Source organism: Triturus cristatus, chromosome 7 (assembly GCF_964204655.1).
Source record: "Triturus cristatus chromosome 7, aTriCri1.1, whole genome shotgun sequence".
In the NCBI taxonomy this organism is placed as follows: domain Eukaryota; kingdom Metazoa; phylum Chordata; class Amphibia; order Caudata; family Salamandridae; genus Triturus; species Triturus cristatus.
The window spans coordinates 307760159-307780200 of NC_140590.1; the positions used below are offsets into that span (position 1 = coordinate 307760159).

The 20042-nt window shown below is 53.0% G+C and overlaps 1 protein-coding gene across 1 annotated transcript in view; it reads left to right on the forward strand.

The window, feature by feature from the left end:
- LOC146809528 (immunoglobulin superfamily member 1-like) overlaps positions 1-20042 on the forward strand; it is a 788293-nt gene that overhangs the window by 327409 nt on the left and 440842 nt on the right. The gene's annotated exons all lie outside the window — the stretch shown is intronic.

A 20042-nucleotide genomic window follows, 5' to 3' on the forward strand; every position in this document is an offset into this window, starting at 1 on the left:
CCTACGTTGCTTGAAGATGGAAGGGTTTTGTCAGGGTACATATATGTGGGATTAAGTATAGTAAATCTATATTTACCTATATAAGGTAACCTTCACAATACATTTGTTGTCGATTTTCTAAAGTCCTTGCCTGCTGTGGGAACAGAGGGTGTTTCGGTGGGCTCGAGGCTTATGTGTTGTTTACTTTTCTGTGCTGTAGGAAAGCACGTGCTCAAGTGTTGTTTACTCGCCTGACGGCCCTTACTGTTGTGCTGCAATTTTTCTTTGCCGCCTGCAGTCTTGCTCCTGGTGACATAGCCCTATTAAGTTGGACTGGGAGTGGAGGCGCAGCGGCTAGGTAGGGGCTCGTGTCTGAGCTAAAGCTACCTTTTTTACTGCTCGTTTTGCTCAAACTATGACGTCTGTCAGTGTTCTTTAATGGTATAGTTTCTCCATGCGCCCTCCGCATGTTGGCTAATTGCTTTTTAATTGTACTGCTTTTTACTTTGCTTGTTTAATTTTTCAAAGATATATTTATTAAATGTTTACAGCTTACAATCTGGGAAGGCACCACCACAGGATCCCACACAGGGGATCAGAAAAACCTCAGCATGACCATAATGAATAAACAATTTGCCTAAAACGGCACAAAATCAGCTCCTATACTCGGTCGATAAGCCAACTGAAGAACACAGTTTCTAAACTTAATGGAGCTGTACAAGAAAGTCTTTGCAGAGGTACAAAGTAAACAGGCAAGTCTATAGAAAGTTTCACTTCCTCCTGTGAAGGAGACCTCCCAAGGTGCATCAATGGAATGCTAAACATGAAATAAAGAACATAAGGGAGAAAGAAAACAAAAGGAAAAGGGAAAAGCAAATACAAAATCATCCCATCGTGGGACAATCACAGAACAAGAGTCCAGAAAGAAGCCCCCCCCACCCCCAACACCCCCCACCCTACCAGTGGCGGCGGCAAAGCACAAAGATTTGAGATGTTGTGTGACGCATGACTCTGATTAAAATTGAAAGAGGTGGAGGCTTCTAATGGAAGAGGGACATACAGCAGCCGGGAGGCCTCTGGAAAGGAAGGAAACAAGGGGTCCCCATTTAAATTCAAAATTCTTATAGTCATCCCTGAAAATATCGGCCATCCGCTCCAAGCTAAGCAGTCGCCAGAGGCGAGAGCGCCAGAGTGACACAGCAGGTGCCTCCCTCCGCTTCCAAGCGGCCGCAAGGGTGACTTTAGCTGCCCCAATACAAAGCCACATGATCATTTTGTCTGCCCGTGTCTGATGTACCAGGGAGGCATCGCACAGCCCCAGAGGCACGCCGGCCATTGTGGTGGGAATGGGGTAACCCAGCATGTCTTTTATATGCGCCAGAATTTCTTCCCAGAAGGGCCGGATAGTCGGGCCGTCCCACCAAATATGCCGGAAGTCCCCAAGTAAACCACACCCTCTCCAACATCTATCCGAGGTAGTGGGAAAAATCTGCCTGAGATTGGCTGGATGCAGATACCAGTCCATCATGGTCTTCAAATGGGCCTCCCTGAGTTCCGTAGAATGATTGAAGCGCGCAATGTCAGACCAGAGGTGCAGCCACTCCTCGTCAGAGATAGAGCGGTGAATCATGTCTTCCCACATAGACATATACCTGGGGCATGGGGATGAAGCCGTTTTGAGTAGGAAACTATATATGAACGAGATCACTCCTTTCATACTAGTAGTCTTAGTAAGATAAGCCTCAAATTGCGTGAGGGGCCGTGTAGGCGCATCCCGCACCTGAGGAAAGAGGGCCCAATGCATCAATTGCGTATAGTGATATCGCTCCGTGTTCTCTAAGTGATAATCTCGTTTGCACTGATCAAAAGTGAGTGGGTCAAAGTTGTGGAACAAGTGCGTTAGGGCCAGGCAACCACCCGGTCTCCAAGCATCAAAAGGTCCTTCGTGTTGGGCAGGAGTGAATGCTGGATTAAAATGGAGTGGAGTAAATGGGGATGGGAACGTGGTCCACCCGTCATCGCCCGAGACCGAATCCCATATTTTGAGCGTGGTGCGTGTAGGGGTGCTAATGTATGTGTTTCGGGGTCTGTCCTGTCGCGCGCGCCACACCAGGTCTCAAATGGTTCGCCCCGTCACACTGCGGTCCATATGGAGCCAGTGTTTCTCAGAGTCCCGTTGAGACCATTCAGTGAGGGCTCTCAGCTGTGCTGCTTTGTAGTAAAGGAGAATGTCCGGTAGGCCCACTCCGCCAGCAGAGCGGGAGCGACAAAGCAGCATGTAAGAGAAAAGTGCTCGACCTCCCTGCCAGATAAAGCGCAGAATCATGGACTTGACTTTGCGGAAAAAATCGGGCTCCAATTCGATAGGTAAGGCCTGAAAAAGGTAAAGAAGTTTGGGCAGGAGAGTCATCTTGATCGCATGGACGCGGCCCAACCAAGACAGGAATAGAGGCTTCCATTTCGTGAGTTCCGATTGAATACGTGTTAGAATGGGAGGGAAGTTAGTGGCAAAGAGTCCCCGAAGGCTCGGCGTCAGGTGAACCCCCAGGTATTGAATGGAGGAGGTGGCCCATGAGAGCGGGGTAAGTGATTGAAGTCGGAGAACCTTAGTAGGTGAGAGGGTGAGATTAAGTATATAAGATGTGCCTAAATTAGTTTTAAACCCTGATACTAGTTCAAAACGCTCCAGTTCCCCCTGCAAGGGAGCAAGGATGCCTCCGGCACCGATAGGGATAAGAGAACATCGTCTGCGAACAGCGATATTTTATGGGATTCTCCCGTAAATGGAATTCCTTGAATGGAAGGGTTGTTTCTGATCGCAAGAGCCAAGGGTTCGATACTAAGTGCAAAAAGGAGGGGTGAAAGGGGACAGCCCTGGCGTGTACCTCTCGAGTGGTAAAAGGTGGAGGAATGTACCCCATTAATCACAACTCTAGAGCGGGGGAGACGATAGTTAGCTCTCACCATGTTAAGGAATTTAGGCGCAAAACCGAACGCCCCAAGCGTGCAAAATAGGAACCCCCAGTCCACCCGATCGAAGGCCTTCTCAGCGTCTAGGCCCACCAGGACCGCAGGAATCTGACGCTTAGTGGCCTTTTCAATCAAGTGCATAATTCTGCGGGTATTGTCGTGCGTCTGACGCCCTTTGATAAAACCCGACTGATCAGGGTGGATGAGGATGGGCATGAGGTCATTGAGGTGTTTGGCAATGATCGAGGAGTATAATTTAGCATCAAGATTTAGTAGGGCAATCGGCCTATAGGAAGCACAAAGCTAGGGGGCCTTGCCTGGTTTGGGAATCACAGAGATCACTGCATCTGACATGGAGTCAGAGGTGGAACCCTCTTCCGCCATTTTATTGAAAAGGCGGACAAGGTAGGGAGCGACATCAGGGGCAAAGGTCTTGTAAAAAAGAGCCGTATAGCCGTCCGGCCCCGGAGCTTTGTGAGATTTCAGGTTGCGAATAGCCCCAGTAACATCCTCTTAGGTGATAGGAGCGGTGAGTAATTCATTCCAAGAAGCCGACACCTGGGGCAGAGATAGTGACTTGAGGTAGTCCTGTTGGGCATCCAAGTCCAAGGAATCCCCAGAGTATAGATTCCCATAGAAAGACCCAAAGAGCTCCGCCTTGTCCCCGTCCTTATGGGTAATAGCCCCGAGGGGTCCGAAATGCCGCCTATGTATTCCTTCTCTCGCTTGCCTTTCAGTTGTCTGGCAAGATGTTTCCCAACTTTATTGCCCTGGGTGTACGATAAATGTCGTACCTTAAGAAGCGTGAATTCCGCCCTGTTATTGTAAATAGCCTTGAGTTTACCCCGGAGGGCCGTGAGGCCGCGGAGTGTTCGCCGTGTGGGATTGGTCTTGTGAGTACGCTCAAGAGCCGACAATTCAGACTCCAACAGTTCTCTCTCACGTGCACGTTGCTTATTCAGTGCCGCGTTGAGAGCTATACACTCCCCTCGGATAACCGCCTTCAATGCATCCCAGGTGACAAACTCCGAGGTATCTTCCGGCCTATTAGTGTTAAAGAATTCTGTAATGGCGGTGCGGATTTTGGAACAGAAGTCCTTATCCCGAGGAAGTGACGGAGGGAAATACCATCTGGGAGTGATCGAGACCGTCCCCCGCCAATTAAGACAAACAGAGAACAGGCTATGATCTGATACCGAGAGGGGGAAGATCTTGGCATCCTGTAAGGCACCTTGCAGCGACTGGCTCACGAAAATATAGTCCAACCGGGAGTATGTATGGTGGACATGTGAATAAAACGTATAATCTCGCGAATGTGGAAAAAGAGCTCGCCAAGTATCAAGGAGGCCCAGATCATGCATGCATTGCTGTGTCTCCCCCGAAAAGGAACCCAAGCCTGCCCGTTGAGCAGAGAAACTGTCTAGTTCTTTTTGCCAGATCAGATTGAAATCGCCCATAAGGACTAGCGGACCCTCTGCAAAATCAGTCAATTTCCCCAGGAATGCGTTTAAGAAACTTGTCTGACCAGTGTTGGGGGCGTACAATGCCGCAAAAGTACAGACTTTTCCTCGAAGGCGGCCTTTAACCATCACCCAATGCCCTCCCTGTCGGTCTGAACACCAGATGGTTGAAAGTGCGTGGAAGAGCGAAACATAATGGCCACCCCTCGATGTTTCGTGAGGGCTGAGGACTTGTAAATCAGGGGAAAGAGTTTGTGTCTGAGACGGGAATTCTCGGACCTGACTAAATGCGTCTCTTGCAGAGCTACAATGTCAAGGTGGTGATCAATAATATATTTCCAAACATTGTGACGCTTTTGGGGAGAGTTGAGACCCCTAACATTCCAAGTACCTATTGATATCGGCATCATATTACATGAGGAAAACTACATCCCATCCCAGCCCGCCAATACCCGACATGCCGCCGTCCCCAAGCTGCCCCCCGGAAGCAGCCGAAGGCCAGAGTCCATGAGCCATGCCCTCCCGAGCATGGGAAGATTCCCCACAAGCCATACGAAAGAGCCGAACCCCCCCCAACCCCACTAGGAAAGAATAAACAAAGAAAAACATAATAACCATTCGCACGTAGTTGGTGGTCTCAACGTGGAGCCAATACGGCCCCTCAGAGACCACAGGGGGTAACAGGTCCGAGGACCCGGTCACGCCTGCCTCGGCAGGGCAGTTAACCAAAGACCAATGTGTGCGGCTCTCAAGAAGGCCACTAAAATAGAGAGGGCCAGACTTACCATCGTGCCAAACCTAGACACTCGCACAAAGAAGGTGACTACATTGGGAAACAGAACGAGCAACCATAATGTGGCACTAAAAACACATCCAAAAGCCGACAAGGATACAACCAGCAGCGCCGGGACCACTGCGCTAGTATCAAAAGGAAACATCATCAGTCTTACTTATGAGGTTTTCAGCGTCTATGACCCCACATCCTCTACCAGGGGAATCCTCAGTTCCAGAGGAAGCGGTCACAGCAGGGCACAGAACTCCCCCGGCAGGAGCCGGCCCCCATCGTGAAGCAACAGGGGCTCCCAGGGGCACCTGCCAAATCCACAAGCGGATCCGGAGGCATGTTGTATAGCCCCCGGATCCTCCAGCAGGCGATCAGCGCCGCCCCCTGCGGGACCAGGCAGAGGAAGAAGAGGCCCCTACGGAGGGACCGCCATCTGCGCCCTGGACGTGAGCATCCCCACCAGATGGAATGCCCAGCAAGTCCAAGCCATCCTGGAGGTTGGTGATGTGGTGTCGTTTATTCTGAAATTCAAAGCTGAGCCCAAATGGATATGTCCATCTGTATCTGATCTTGTCATCCCGCAATTTAGTAGAAACCGGCCTGAGCAATTGTCCCCGGGCCAAAGTCGCTGGTGCGACATCCTGGTAGATGGCGCAGGTGCGATCCTGGAAGGTGATGGACTCCCTAGCCCTGGCTGCCTGGAGAACAGCCTCCTTGATCTTGTAAGAGTGGCATTTGCCCAGGACGTCCCGTGGCCACTTCTTCTCTCCCTGTTGCGGGGGTCCCACTCAATGCACTCTGTCCAATTTTATTTTGAGAATCTGTGGAGACACAATCTCAGAGAAGAGACCCACCACAAAGGCCTCCAGATCTGGACCCTCCACGCCCTCCTCCAGGTCTCTGATGCGTATGTTCTCCCTCCGAGCCCTGTTCTCGAGGTCCTCTGCCCGGAGCTGCGATTGATGGAGTTGTTCCTTAAGGAAGTTGACATCGTCCCGCAGACCGGTAGAGAGCTGCTCCTGCTCTTGGTGGTGGGCTTCGAGGTCCAGGACTCTGGTGCCAACTGAGTCCACATCCCGCTGGAGGGAAGTCAGCCTCTCGGTCAGGTCTGCTCGCAGCTGGTCAATGGAAGTTTTGATATCATGCCCAATGTCTTTGCGTAGTTCAGATTGGAAGTCCTTAAACATGGTTAGCAGATCAGCTTTCGTGAGCGCCATCTCAGCGGGCCCTGCGTCCCCTCACGGTGAAGCACGCTTGCCTGCAGTCGAAAAGAAATCGGAGACCTTGTTTGAAGTCTTGGCTGTTGACTTCTTAGGCGGCATAAGGCAAACCCGTGCGAGGCGTGCTGATGGAAGTAGCGTAAAACGCACCCACCTCGGTCTGAGGAATGATGGTAGGCACCGGAGCTATGAGTGAATCCCTTGCCACTCAACGCCGCACGTCACCTCCCAGGTGCGCAGCCAGAAGCCTCCCGGGGAGACACCCGCGACCCCGGCAGCAGGAGGAATCGTAAGGCTCCAGGGTGCCACAAAGCCCTTCGGTCATTCCAGGTGCGTTGCCCCCGCGATGGACCACTGCAGTGGAGGCAGAAAGATGTGGGGCGGTGAAAGCTGGGTCACCTCCGGCGAGGTTCACAGGTCCGAAGCGCCGGCAGGACGCGCAATGTGGAGGAGCCGCGAGGGCAAGTCTCGGCAGAAGATAGCCCCCGGCCCAACAAGCTGCTCTCTGAAAGGCCACCCAACGTCCAGCCGGACAGTGACTCCGCGGGTGAGATCTAAAGGAGCCCTCTCATGAAGCGCCGACATTCGAGTCCAGGCCGCAGGGCAGGCAGGCAGAAGAGCGCCATGAACTAATGCGGTGCCGCCATCTTAGAGTCAGGCATCCTGGCGAAGACAGCAGCCGGCCGTTCCCACCAAGTGCCGATAGTACCGCTGGGGCCCTCAGACCATCCCCCACTTGCCTTGCAGTCCGGTGCTCTCCAGGGGTCCACACAGCCGCCGCACAGCCGTACAGGCCACCGTCGACATCACGAGAGCGCCGCCATGTTGATCCGGTGCGCACCTCGCGAACAGATGATGGAGGAGAACGGGCCCGATCCCGCGATGTCCAGCACCCGCCGATGCCTTCCGCCGCTGCTCCAGAGCGTCACACGCTCATTGCCGTCTTCGGAGCATAGGGAAAGTCGCCGCAGCCACTGAAAAGCCCTGCCAGGCGGCGCGCGATCCGGGAGCCGAGACGGATTAGGTCCGGTCGGCCATCTTGCCCGGCCACGCCCCTGCTTGTTTAATTTTTATTTAAATCCTTGCCTGCTATGGATCAAAGGGTGTTTCAGTGGGACTTGGTTTTTATTTTGTTTTACTTTTCAGAGCACGTGTTTAGGTGCTGTTTCCTCACCTGACGGCCCTTACTGTTGTGCCACAATTTTTCTTTCCTGCATGTGGTTTAGCCCCAAGTGACACTGCCCTATTTAAGATGGTCGGGGAGTGGACGCACAGTGGACAAGCCACCATGCCGAAGGTGCGCCAAAGGCAAGCCCATCTGCATCCGGCCGGGGCTAGGGGTGTAGTGGTGTGACCTAAGGCCTAGGAATAAGGTCACACCACACGTGTTGTCAGGTAGTGGCAAGTGTAAATCCTGCCACGCCCAGTGCCCTGGGCTATTTATTGCGGTAACCAGCACGCCGTCCGAGGGGACGACGGGCGTATCCAATACGAACACGTTCAGGGGGTGTTTTGGCTCAAACACCACCTGGGGACCCTCACAACAAATGGTCCAGTCCAGACTGAGGCAACACTACATTCCTCCTTTACCTGGAGGTGCGAAAACCAAACAAACACCGCATATGGCGGCGTGACATCATAACAAATACTGGTGAGTCTCATGAACAAAACAACAGAACAGTCTTACTTGGTCTTGGCGGGGGCGCAGCCTGCTCTCACTTCAGCGGTTGACAGCGGGCCACAAAGTCTCGATATTTCTGGGATTGCTGCGGGCAGGGGCATAGATAGTACTTGCTCTGGCTGCGCCTGTCCGGTGGGGTCTGAAACAGGTCCTCAGAACCATCTGCACCGGCCGTCTCTGGGCGGCTCTGCATCCTTGGTGGCGCATTCGCTCCGTGGGCTTGCATGGTCGAGCAATTCCCTGTATTCTCTGTTGTGCGGGGGCCCTCATCCTCTGTCTGTTCCCGAGGGTCTGGGGGTGATGCTGGGCGGTGGTCTCCTGGCTCTGGAAGATCTTCTTCGGTTTCCTGCGGGACCTTTTAAAAAAATGATAAGTTTCTAGTGACCTCTTCTCCGTCTCTGACTGCCGTGATCAGGGTACCATTGACGTTTACGACCGTCCAAGGATCTTGCTCGAATGGTAGGCGGAACTTCCCACCGGGGTGGCGGTCCTTCACTAGCACCTTGTCACCAACTTGGATCGGGCTGTCAGCGGCTCTCCTCTTCCGGGATGCTTCCCGATTGGTCTTTGTTCTGTTTTCCATGGAACGGTTGGGCGGGCTTGGTGTCGACTCCCACGTGGGGTGGTGCGGGATAGTGTCCTTGATTGCTCTGCCAAAACAGAGGCGGCTAGGAGGAACCCCTGTGGTGCAGTGGGGCGTCAGCCTGTATTCGCGCAGGAATTGGTAGCGGGCTAGTTCCAGGCCTTGGCCATCCGCTAGTGCGATCTGAATGGTCTTGTTTAGAGTCCTCATTAGCCTCTCCACCTCTCCGTTAGCTTGCGGACACCTCGGGGTTATGCATCGGTGCTTGATGCGGTGGGACTGTAGGTACTCGGCCAACTCAGCACCGTTGAAAGGTGGACCATTGTCCATGCGCAGTTCACCTAGGAGGCCGTGGGTGGCAATTATTTTCTCCAGCTTGGGGATTACCTCGGTTGTGGCTGTTGAGGGTAGGATTTCCACCTCGGGGTACCGCGAGAAATCATCCACCACCACTAGCATGTATTTTCCCCCGGGTAGACTGCCAAAGTCAGCACTGGCTCGCACCCATGGCGACGTTGGGCCTTCCTCAGTGATCACTGGCGCTGGTCGCCAAACACACAGGACATCGCTGGATCGTGTTTTCTACTACCTTGTCGAGGCCTGGGAACCAGAGCTTGCTCCTTCGGCGGTTTTTTGACTTGACGATGCCTTGGTGCGCGCCATGCGCCAGGAGTGCGGCCTGCTGGGTGAGACTGCTAGGCAGCACCAGGCGGGGACCTCTCAGGAGACATCCTTCCGGAGACACGGATAGTTTGTTCCTGACCTGGTGGAGTGCCTTCAGTGAACCTTGGGCCTCAGGCGTGCGAAAAGACGACGGGCTTTGGAGTGGCTTCCAGTTTCCCGACGTGACGGCTTGGATGGCGATCTGCAGACAGTCGTCATCTTTGGTTGCTCGCGCCACTTCCTCCAGTGATATCGGTAGAGGTCTGGACCTTTCCACGATCATCCTGACGTATTCTTCTGTGGCCGCGGCTTCCGTGGCTTCCGAGTTGGTAGCCGGGCGGGCGTGTCTGGATGGGAAGTCGGCTGGATTTCGGGTGCCTGGTCGGTATTCCACGGTGAACTGGAATTCCTGGAGTAGGAGTACCCATTTTTCAATCCGGGGAGGAGGACGTGACGAGGAGCCTTGGAACAGCGGGACGAGGGGTTTGTGATCCGTGATTACCACAAAAGGGTGTCCATACACATAAATGTGGAAGTGCCGGCACCCCCACAGGATGGTGATGGCCTCCTTCTCAATCTGCGAGTATCGCTGCTCTGTCGGTGTGAGGGTTCTGCTCGCATACACGACGGGGCCCATTGTCTGCACCTTTGCTGTTGGGCTAGCACGGCTCCTAGGCCAGTCGGGCTGGTGTCCACCACGAGTTGTGAATCGTTCCGGGGATCGAAGTAGGCTAGGGTCGTGTCGGCTGAGAGCGCCGCCTTGGTTTTCTGGAATGACTCCTGCTGTTCCGGACCCCACTCCCAGGTGGCAGAGGTTTTTGTGAGGTCGCGGAGGGGGCCAGTGAGGTCGGACAGGTCCTTGATAAACCTCCCGCAGTAGGTGACCATCCCGAGAAAACTGCGAACGGCCGTCACCGACGTAGACACGGGGCTGCGTGGATGTCTTTGACCTTTTCCAGATCCGGGCCTATTCCCTGCTCGGAGAATCTGTAGCCAAAAAAGCTAATGTCCTTACGTAGGAAGTCGCATTTTTTCTTGTGGAGGGTCAGCCCTCGCTCCTGAAGCCGGGTAAACACTGCCCGGAGGCATCGGATGTGTTCGTCCAGGGTCGGGGCATGGACTAGAATGTCGTCACTGACATTCAAGATGCCGTCCAGCTCTTGCAGGACGTTCTGAATAATGTTCTGGAACACCTCCGCCGCGCTCGATATCCCAAAGTTTAGCCGGGTGTATCGCCAGAGGCGTGCGTGCGTGGAGAAGGTGGTAATTGGGCGGGAGTACGGGTGTAGGGGAATTTGGTGATACCCTGATCTTAGGTCCATTTTTGAGAACCATTTTGAGCCAGATAACTCTCCAACTATGTCGTCTATGGTCGGTGTCAGGTGGCGCTCGCACTTGATGGTGTGGTTGGGGATGCGCATGTCAACGCAAATCCGCACTGCGTCCGGCTGTTTCGGCTTCTTGGCTACCACGATGGGCGACACCCATGGAGTGGGCCCGCTTACCCTTTCGATAATTCCCACCCGCTCGAGTGTCCGTAGTTCCGCTTCAACCTTGGGTCGTAGGTGGAACGCAATGCATCGGTGTCAGAGGGCCACCGGGGCAACTGACTTGTCTATGTGGAGGTGAATGGCGGGTCCCTTCAGACATCCGATTCCTTCAAATAGTGACGCATGTTCCAGTACTAACTGGTCCAAATTGCGGGTTTGGACTGTGAGTGCAAAGTGGATCAGCCCGAGGTCTTGGGCTGTTCGGCATCCGAGCAGGAACCCAGCTCCTTCTTGCGACACGTAGATTTTGGTTTGTAGCCGAGTGGCGTCATGGGGCAGGTCCGTCCTGAACACCCCGCACAGGCGTAGTGGGCGACTGGTGCCGTAGGCGTATACTTGCACCCTCGTTGGGTTGAGTGTCGGTGCGTTCTTCAGGGTCTGGTATACGCTGGCAGCCATCAGGTTGATTGACGCGCCGGTGTCGATCAAGGCAGCTACGGCCTGGTCTTGTACAGTGACTGTGCACATGGGTTCTGCGGACGGCGTGGCTGCAAGGGTGTTGAGCATCCGCACGACATGGACGGAGGCCATGTTCGCTTCATCGTCGTCCATGTCACTGCTGGTAGAGGTGCTGGGTAGCGGTTCCAGCTGTCTTACCATCCCGGGTGGGCCACCCTGCTTTTTCCTTGGCGTCGACAGGCACACGCTTGCAAAATGGTTGGCCTTGCCACATGCGCTGCAGATCTTGCCTTGTGCCGGGCATGCTCCTCTGTGGGGCGTCGCTCCTCCGCACCACGCACAGGCGCAGCCAGGGGAGGCCTGAGCTGGTCTCGGATTTCTGCACCAGGGTTGTTTCGCGCGACTGTCGGGAGCCTCGGTCTTGAGGGTGCACACCGGCTCTGTCTTGATTGCGACCGCCTGCTTAGGCTCTATGTGCGCGGCTCTGGCCTTGGACAGTTCCTTCAATCGTCCCAGCGTGAGGAAGTCGCGCATGGGCATGTTGTCCGCCTCCAACACCCTCTCGCGTAGTTTCGAGGATGCGCAGCCTTGGATGAATTGAGCGCGAATCTCGTCGTCCGCATCAGGGAGGGTGCACGTGCTGGCCAGCTTCTTCAACCTTGCGTAGAAGACGTCCACCGACTCTTCTGGGAGCTGGCGGGCCTGGCGGAGCAGGAACCTTTCATAGTGAGCGCTCGCAAACGGTTCAAAATACGCCGTGATGGCATCGCGCAGTGTGTCATACGTCCTGGGTGGGCCACCTTCAGCTACGTCCTTCGAGATGTCACGGATCGCCTCCCCTCCGAGGTGTAACACCATGGCATGCCTCCGCCCAGCCGTGACGTCCACCGCGACAAAGTAGTTCTCGAGCCGTTCCACCCACTTCTTTCACCGGGTGGCTTGCGACGGGGGGGGGTGCCGGTGACTGCGAACGGCTCCAGGGGGGGCACGTTAACGATGGCCGCAGAGGATGGGCGTGGGCAGCAGGGGCCTCACTTGCACACTTCCGGGGACGTACACTAACCTCTCCGGCGTTGATCGTGGGTACACCGTGCAAGCCTGACGACCAGGGGCGCCTGGGATGCCAGGAAGGGCGACCTGGGGCCTCCAAACGTTGAATCGGCACCCCACGCGAGATGCGTGAGAAACGGCAGGCTCGGATCCCTCGTTGCACGCGAGATGCGTGAGAAATGGCAGGCCGGGTCCCGCGTCGCACGCGAGAAGCGTGAGGAACGGCATGCTTGTCCCGGTGCTCCGCGAGTGCCGGCTCCGCATACCCGGCAGGCGTCCAGGCCGGTATAAACAGGCGCCAGGGCTGGGCGGGCACGGCCCGACCGAGGAGGCAGCCGGGGAGGCCGGGCAGGGTGTCAGCGGCCTCGAGGCAGCAGGGGCCACATGTGCTAGGGGCAGCGCAGGCGAGGGGTTGCACAGCCTCACCGATGACATAGGCAGCAGGGCTGCAGTGCATGCGCCGATCATGGGCAAGAGCGTGATGGGAGGGAGGCAGCGCACGCGATGGGGTGGGCGAGACCACCTCGTCGCCAATGTAGTGGTGTGACCTAAGGCCTAGGAATAAGGTCACGCGACACGTGTTGTCAGGTAGTGGCCAGTGTAAATCCTGCCACGCCCAGTGCCCCAGGCTATTTATTGCGGTAACCAGCACGCCGTCCGAGGGGACGTCGGGCGTATCCAATACGAACACGTTCGGGGGGGGTTTTGGCCCAAACACCACCTGGGGACCCTCACAACAAATGGTCCAATCCAGACTGAGGCAACACTACAAGGGGCTATAAACCCTGGTCCCCACCTATTGGAGAGGTTATCTTACCTCATGGCCCAACTAAAGTCTTTACAGCCTGTCCACCCTACGGATTGTCTGATTATCGCGCCTGGGATAAGTCTTTTAGCCTGTAATAACTGTAATTGTGCATGTTCTATGTAAATAGTAATGATAGTAACGCCTGGCACTCATCTGCAGCCAACGGCATTGAGGTTTCACCTACTGTAGATGACTATATCTCTGAGCCTTCTAGTCGGACCAGGGAGTTTGGTTCCCTCAGTTTGACCTGTCGGTCTTTCCCTAAACATCAACATCATCTCTTCAATTTTTTATGGGATTTTCAGCCTGATGCCCTGTTTCTTACTGAGACATGGTGGCACAAGGGCTCCTCACCAGATGTAATTACGGCCTTCCCCACTAATTACGTTATGGTTAGGAAAGACAGACAGGACAGGTGGGGGGGGGGGGGAGTTGGTCATTATTTAAAAAAAAGGCTTCCAATGTAAAATTGAACATCTCTCTGTTCCTGATTGTGAAGTATTTTGTTTTGAGCTTTCGCTTACACTGAAATTTACATTCTAAGGAGCCTTATTGTATCATGCCCCTTGCTATGCAGGAAATTGGTGTACCTCTTTGCCAGACTTGATAGCTCCACACATATTAAAATTGGCTAATTTCACCCTACTTGGCGACGTTAATCTTCATTTAGAAGACCCCAAGTGCAAGCTGAGTTCCACTCTCATAGAGGATCTTGGTGTCCTCAGCCTAAATTTGTGCAGCACTGGCCCTACGCATTTGGCCGGCCATTTATTGCATCAAGTTTTTTCCAATGTCTCGGACTTGGTGACTGCTCCCCCTCTGCCACTATTGTGGTCTGACCATTTTGCTGCCCTGTTTTTTTAACATCACGCCCAAACCAACTCTTTAAATCAGTGGTTGCCAAACTTTTTCGACCTGCAGCTTCCTTCACCTATTGGTCCAATTGCCGTGGCTACACACCATGATACTTTTTTTTGTGGAGGGTGGGGGATGTAAACCCAGCCTCGAGAGTTCTATCATTTTTCTCCCTGAAAATAATTGGGGTGAAGCTGATGATGGTATTATAATCATATACACAGGGGTTTTCATATAACTAAGGTGACGCCTCTAATAAAATATTCCTAGTTACATTTCTTTGCCCATGCCTTTTTTAGAGAACCCTCTCAAACTTTTTTATCCCACTTCCATTACTGGATAGCACCCCTATGCATATAGGCTCCTTTGCCAACGTGTTTCTGCGCTCGAAGACTATTTGCATGCACTTCCATTTCTACCCATTTCATACATGCCAACACACCTGTCTTAGCAGGGTGACTCACAATTTTTTTTAAAACCAAATGCAGCTTTATTTTAGCTGTCTCCTTCTTAAAATTGCCTCCAATTCAATACAAGCCAAATAAATTGCTTGCCAGAGGAATCGAAAGAGCAGAAGCTAGGTCCTATGAGGATATGTGTTAGTTTAAGTAGATATCTACCCTTGATGAAACCCTTCTGATCGCTATGTATCATTCCATCTACGACTTTACTTAATCTGTACGCTAAAATCTTTGCAAAAATGTTGAAGTCTGCGTTAAGCAGAGATATCGGACTATATGACTCACACAAGCTGGGTTTTCCCCTTGTTTTAATATCAGTGTGATTACTGCTTCACCCCAGGATTTGGGCAGCTCAAGGCCTTTTCCAAAAATATCATTTAACATCTGTGTCATGAACAGGATGAGTGCCTCTCCCAATATTCTACATAACTCTATTGGTAACCCATCCAAGCCTGCAGCTTTTCCGCTTTTACTTGTCTTCATAACTTTCCTAACCTTGTCCTGAGTGATTTTCTGGTTAAGAAAATGTTGCTGGTCTGAGTCTAAAGGTTTAATTACATTCGACCCCAAAAAATGGTTAACCTCGTCCTCAGACACTACCCGCTCTTCCGCATAGAGTTTCCGAAAGTAATACTTAAAAGTTGCCTGTATTTCTGAATCATTTGTTTATTTGGCCCCTTTCTGTATGCCCTCTATTTCCTTTATCAAATTCCTATTTTAATTCACTTTGGCCTTACAAGGCTTTAGCTTCCCAGCACCTTCCCCGTATTCAACGTGAGACTGCTTACTAGCCTCCCAGCATTTATTAATCCAGGTCTGTAAGATGGTTTCTGGTTGTTCTCTCTGTGTTTGCTGCTTTGTTCCCTCCAAAAGTCTATGCTCCTCATTAGACTTGCCTCTAGAGCATGGGTACTCACAAACTTTCTCTCGGGGGCCAAATTTACAGTGTGGTTTGTGGCGGAGGGCCGCACCGGTGGGGGCAGGGTCATTGGGGGAGGGGCGGGGCTAAAGCAAAAAAATATTGCGACCATGAGGTTGAACACAGGTCCCTGCAGCAGACGCCTTCGTCCACTGAGCCACCAGACCCAGCATACACAGATCTCTCTCTCTCTCTCCCTCTCCCCCTCCCTCCCTCCCCCTCCCTCCCTCACCCTCCCGCCCCCTCCCTCCCTCTCTCCCCCTCCCTCCCTCTCACCCCCTGTCTCTCTCCCCCTGTCTTTCTCCCCCTGTCTCTCCCCCTGTCTCTCTCCCCCTGTCTCTCTCCCTCCGTTGCCCTCCCTCCGTCGCCCTCCCTCCGTCACTCTCCTCCCTCTGTTGCCCTCCACCCTCTGTCACCCTCCTCCCTCTGTCGCCCTCCTCCCTCTGTCGCCCTCCCTCTGTCGCCCTCCCTCTGTCTCCCTCTCTGTCTCCCTCTCTGTCTCCCTCCCTCTGTCTCCCTCCCTCTGTCTCCCTCTCCCTCCCTCTCCCTCCATATCCCTCCCTCCCTCTGTCTCCCTCCGTCTCCCTCCCTCCCTCTCCCTCCCTCTGTCTCCCTCCCTCCCTCTCCCTCCATCTCCCTCCCTCCCTCTGCCTCCCTCTGTCTCCCTCCCTCCCTCTCCCTCCCTCCGTCTCCCTCTCTCCCTCTCCCTCCCTCCCTCCCTCCGTCTCCCTCTCTCCCTCTGTCTCTCTCCGTCTCCCTCCCTCCCTCCGTCTCCCTCCCCCCCTCAGTGTCCCTCCGTCTCCCTCCCTCCCTGTCTCCCTCCGTCTCCCTCCCTCTCCCTCTGTCTCCCTTTGTCTCCCTCCGTCTCCCTCCGTCTCCCTCCCTCCCTGTCTCCCTCCGTCTCCCTCCGTCTCCCTCCCTCCCTCCCTCCTTCCATCCCCCTCCATCTCCCTCCCTCTGTCTCCCTCCCTCCGTCTCTCTCTCTCTGTCTCCCTCCCTCTATCTCTCCCTGTCTCTCTCCCTATCTCTCTCCTCCCTCTGTCTCCCTCCCTCTCCCTCTGTCTCCCTCTCCCTCGCTCCGTCACCCTCTGTCATCTCACCCGTGTCTGTCAGCCCTCAGCCTGGGCTGAGACAGCTTCCCAGCACGCACACACAGCCGCCCTGAGACAGCTTCCCAGCACTCACACACAGCCGCACCCGAGTACTTCACAGGTCTTTAAAAGACCATTTACATGTTAATAAAGCTTTGTTGTATTTCACCTCTTAGGCCCCTGCATCTCCACTTTGACAATCACTGGAATCCCCCGGCCCCCACAGAGCAGAGTCTCAGAGTCCGGGCTGCTGCAACCAACAGTGTTTGCTAACACTATTTCATTTTTTTTAAAACACATGTAGGATGTCTGTAAGGTCCGCGGGCCGCCAAGGAAGGCTTGCAGGGCCGCTGGCGGCCCGCAGGCCGTACTATGAGTAACCCTGCTCTAGAGCCTTCATTTCTGTCTTTAACCGAGTAACCTCAGCTCTATAGCTCCTATTCCAAAAAGATAGAATGCTCGTGATTTTACCCCTTATATAAGTCTTAAGCATATCCCAGACTACTGTGACAGAAACAGAGCCTATATTATGTTCTCACTTTCATACGCAAGCCGTTGACATTCCACGTTAACAGCTGGATGGCCATCACCCTTGTCTTATCACTAGATTTACTGACTGGACCCTTGTCTCTATTACCGCTATGAGCTGCCGTACTAAGGCGTTTTAGGTTATTTTGTTTGGTTTTCTCCCCATGCTCCTCACCCAGTGCACCCCCTCTTACCCCGGACCTCCTCCCCCCTCCCTGGATAATCCATCCCCGCTTTCCTCTGGACTTGATGTTAGTTCGTTTCTTATACGCCTTGGTGCGTCCGCCACCACCTGCTAAAACTAAAATTTGTGGACCAATGCCGCCTGGCTAATAACTCAGTGTGCCCCCCTGCCCCCCAAAACTCTCCCAAGGTGCTAGCTAGGAAGCCTCTCTTACTACTGTTTATTTCCTTTTTTTAATCTAATTATGGGAGTGGCTAACTACCCCCCCTTTTTAGGTCTCGCTGGCGTTGCAGCGCGAAGCGCTGCCGCCAACGAGTACTATTGTTGCCTAGTTGCCTGCCAAGGGAGACAGACCGGGGCACTCGCAGCGATCGGGGTCTGTGGACGCGCAGACGCACACACAGACACACGCGCGTGCACACACCCCGCCGCTGCCGACCCGGCTGCCTAACGCGCGCGCACACACCTCGTTGCTGACTTGCTCCACGGAGACGGCTTGTTGATCTTGGCACCGCGTGAATAACCTGGTGAGTTGATCACAAAGCAGTTGATCACAAAGCATAGTGCTGACCGTTACGTTTTTGAATGTTTGATCACCAGCCTTTGAAAACAGGGGGCAAGTTTAAAGAACTACTCTGTCTAACACGCAGTCAATACCATTTATATAACCCATGCAAAAGTTGCACACACGCGGCAGGGGTTATTCACAATTTGAGGCAAGCTGCGAGTAGAAATAATAGACGGCGTGCGAGTTACTTGTTTGGAGGGCCAGCGCGTCACAACGTGGGAGGCCTACAACGTCTTTAAATTGGAGTTCTTTTCCAACTACTTGGAGCTGTGTGGTAGGTTTCAGATATAGCACCCTGGGTATTTTGGCAGAATATTGTCTAGGGGCTGCAGACAGAACCCATCGGCTGTCTCCGACTCTCTGGGATGCTGCTCCTCCCAGCCCTCGCCTCTACGCTGCTGCCTTACCTTTGAACATCAACTGATGTGCCGTCTCTGCACGATTTTACCCCCGGGGTCGTCAGTGAAGGGCGATGTTCTTGAGTGATCGGCACACTAGGGCTTGTGCACCACAGACGAGCTACGCTGGCGTTTCTCGTGATGTACTCAGTGTCACAGCCTCGTCCCGGTGCGTCAATCCTGTGCCTTCCAGGCCGCTCACGCCCCCTCGAAAACCTCCGCATTGGGGCACTGTCAGCCCACAGACGCTCCAGTATGCCCCGATACAGATCACAATCGGGCAAGTCTCAGTAGGTCTGCTCCGATAATTACGTCCGTCCGGCGCTCTCCGCTACTTTATTTTCCGTAGCGCCCCCTCCTGCACTTTGTAGGCTGTGTTGTCAGGACTGTACCTTGCGTAGTCGGGCCGAACTTTTGCCCGATTCACTCAGTTTCTCGATCGGGTCACTCCAGACAGGCCCCAGTACAATTTCCGAAGGTCACAGAGGTATTCTCTATGGATAAATATGGGAATTTTGGCTTCAACGTGCGTGTTTGGTCGGAGCTGCTCTACTACGCAGGTCATCTTACTCAGCGGTTGGCCACGCCCCTTCTCATGCAGTCTTAATTAAAAGACAGAGATTGGTTTTGGAAGGAAAGCATTAGACTGGCTAAAGTATTTTCTGAGTGATCGCACCAGCACGGTGCAGTGAGAGTCCTTTGTCTCACCAACCATAGTCTTGGATTAGGGAGTGCCACAGGGATCTGTATTAGGTCCCACTCTTTTTAATATTTATGTGGCAACACTAGCACGAGTGATAAAATCCTATGGGTTTGAGGTCATCTCCTATGCAGATGACACTCGGCTTGTCATCACTATGGGACCTAATCCAGAATCCACCAAGGAGCGGTTCTGAGACTGTATGAATGACATTGCCACATGGATGCAGCAAAACTGTCTGCAGCTTAACACAAGCAAGACCGAGATCGTTCTATGTGGTAAAGCCCACTCGGTATGGTCGGATGACTGGTGGCCGAATAGCCTGGGTGTAGTCCCAACTCCGAAGGTTGTGGGCAGAAACCTGGGCATCATGGTGGGTGAGGATCTTTCCATCAAAGAACATATTAACGACATCACTGGCGCTTGCTTTGGATAAAGCGCATGCTCAGAAAACTATCTGCGTGGCTACCACTTCAGTCAAGACAATCCTTAGTCCAAGCTTTGATAATTAGTTGCCTCGACTATGGAAATTCGCTAATGGCTTCTATGAAAAAAGGATTGATTGCTAAACTTCAGGTGGTTCAAAATACAGCTGTACGGTAAGTTGGTCATCTTCCACCTCGGTTGCCATCTGAACCCATTCTTAGATGCCTGCACTGGCTGCCTATAAGAAAGTGATCATTGTTCAAACAGGTATAGTGGGAAATGTTTGCTACATCCTCGATGTATCTGTACTGCCAGATATGGTTGCAGATCCTTCTTGTATTTGGCTCCTTTGCACTGCAACCAGCTTCCACTACACTTACGTATATGCACTTATTTTAAAAAAGATCTTAAAACATGGTTGTTTTAGCACTTCATTTTTAATTGGCCTGTAATTTAATCTGTTGAAAGAAGCAGCGCCTAGAGACCCCTCAGGGTGACTTGTCGCGCCTAATAAGAAACAATAACATAATATTATATATTATCAACATTTCGTTTCCTCTGCTACAACTTAATCTATGGCACCAAAATCATCTTCTCTTTGCCATTTGTTGTAGACCAACTTATGACTTCCAAGTCTAACTGCCTCACTGCCATCCAATACAGAATAAGCATGCACTGCATCATGAAAACCCAGCCAAGAGAGGGACCATATTTATCCTACCTCTAAAGGAAAAATAAACAAACCTACTTCAACTCTATAGTCTC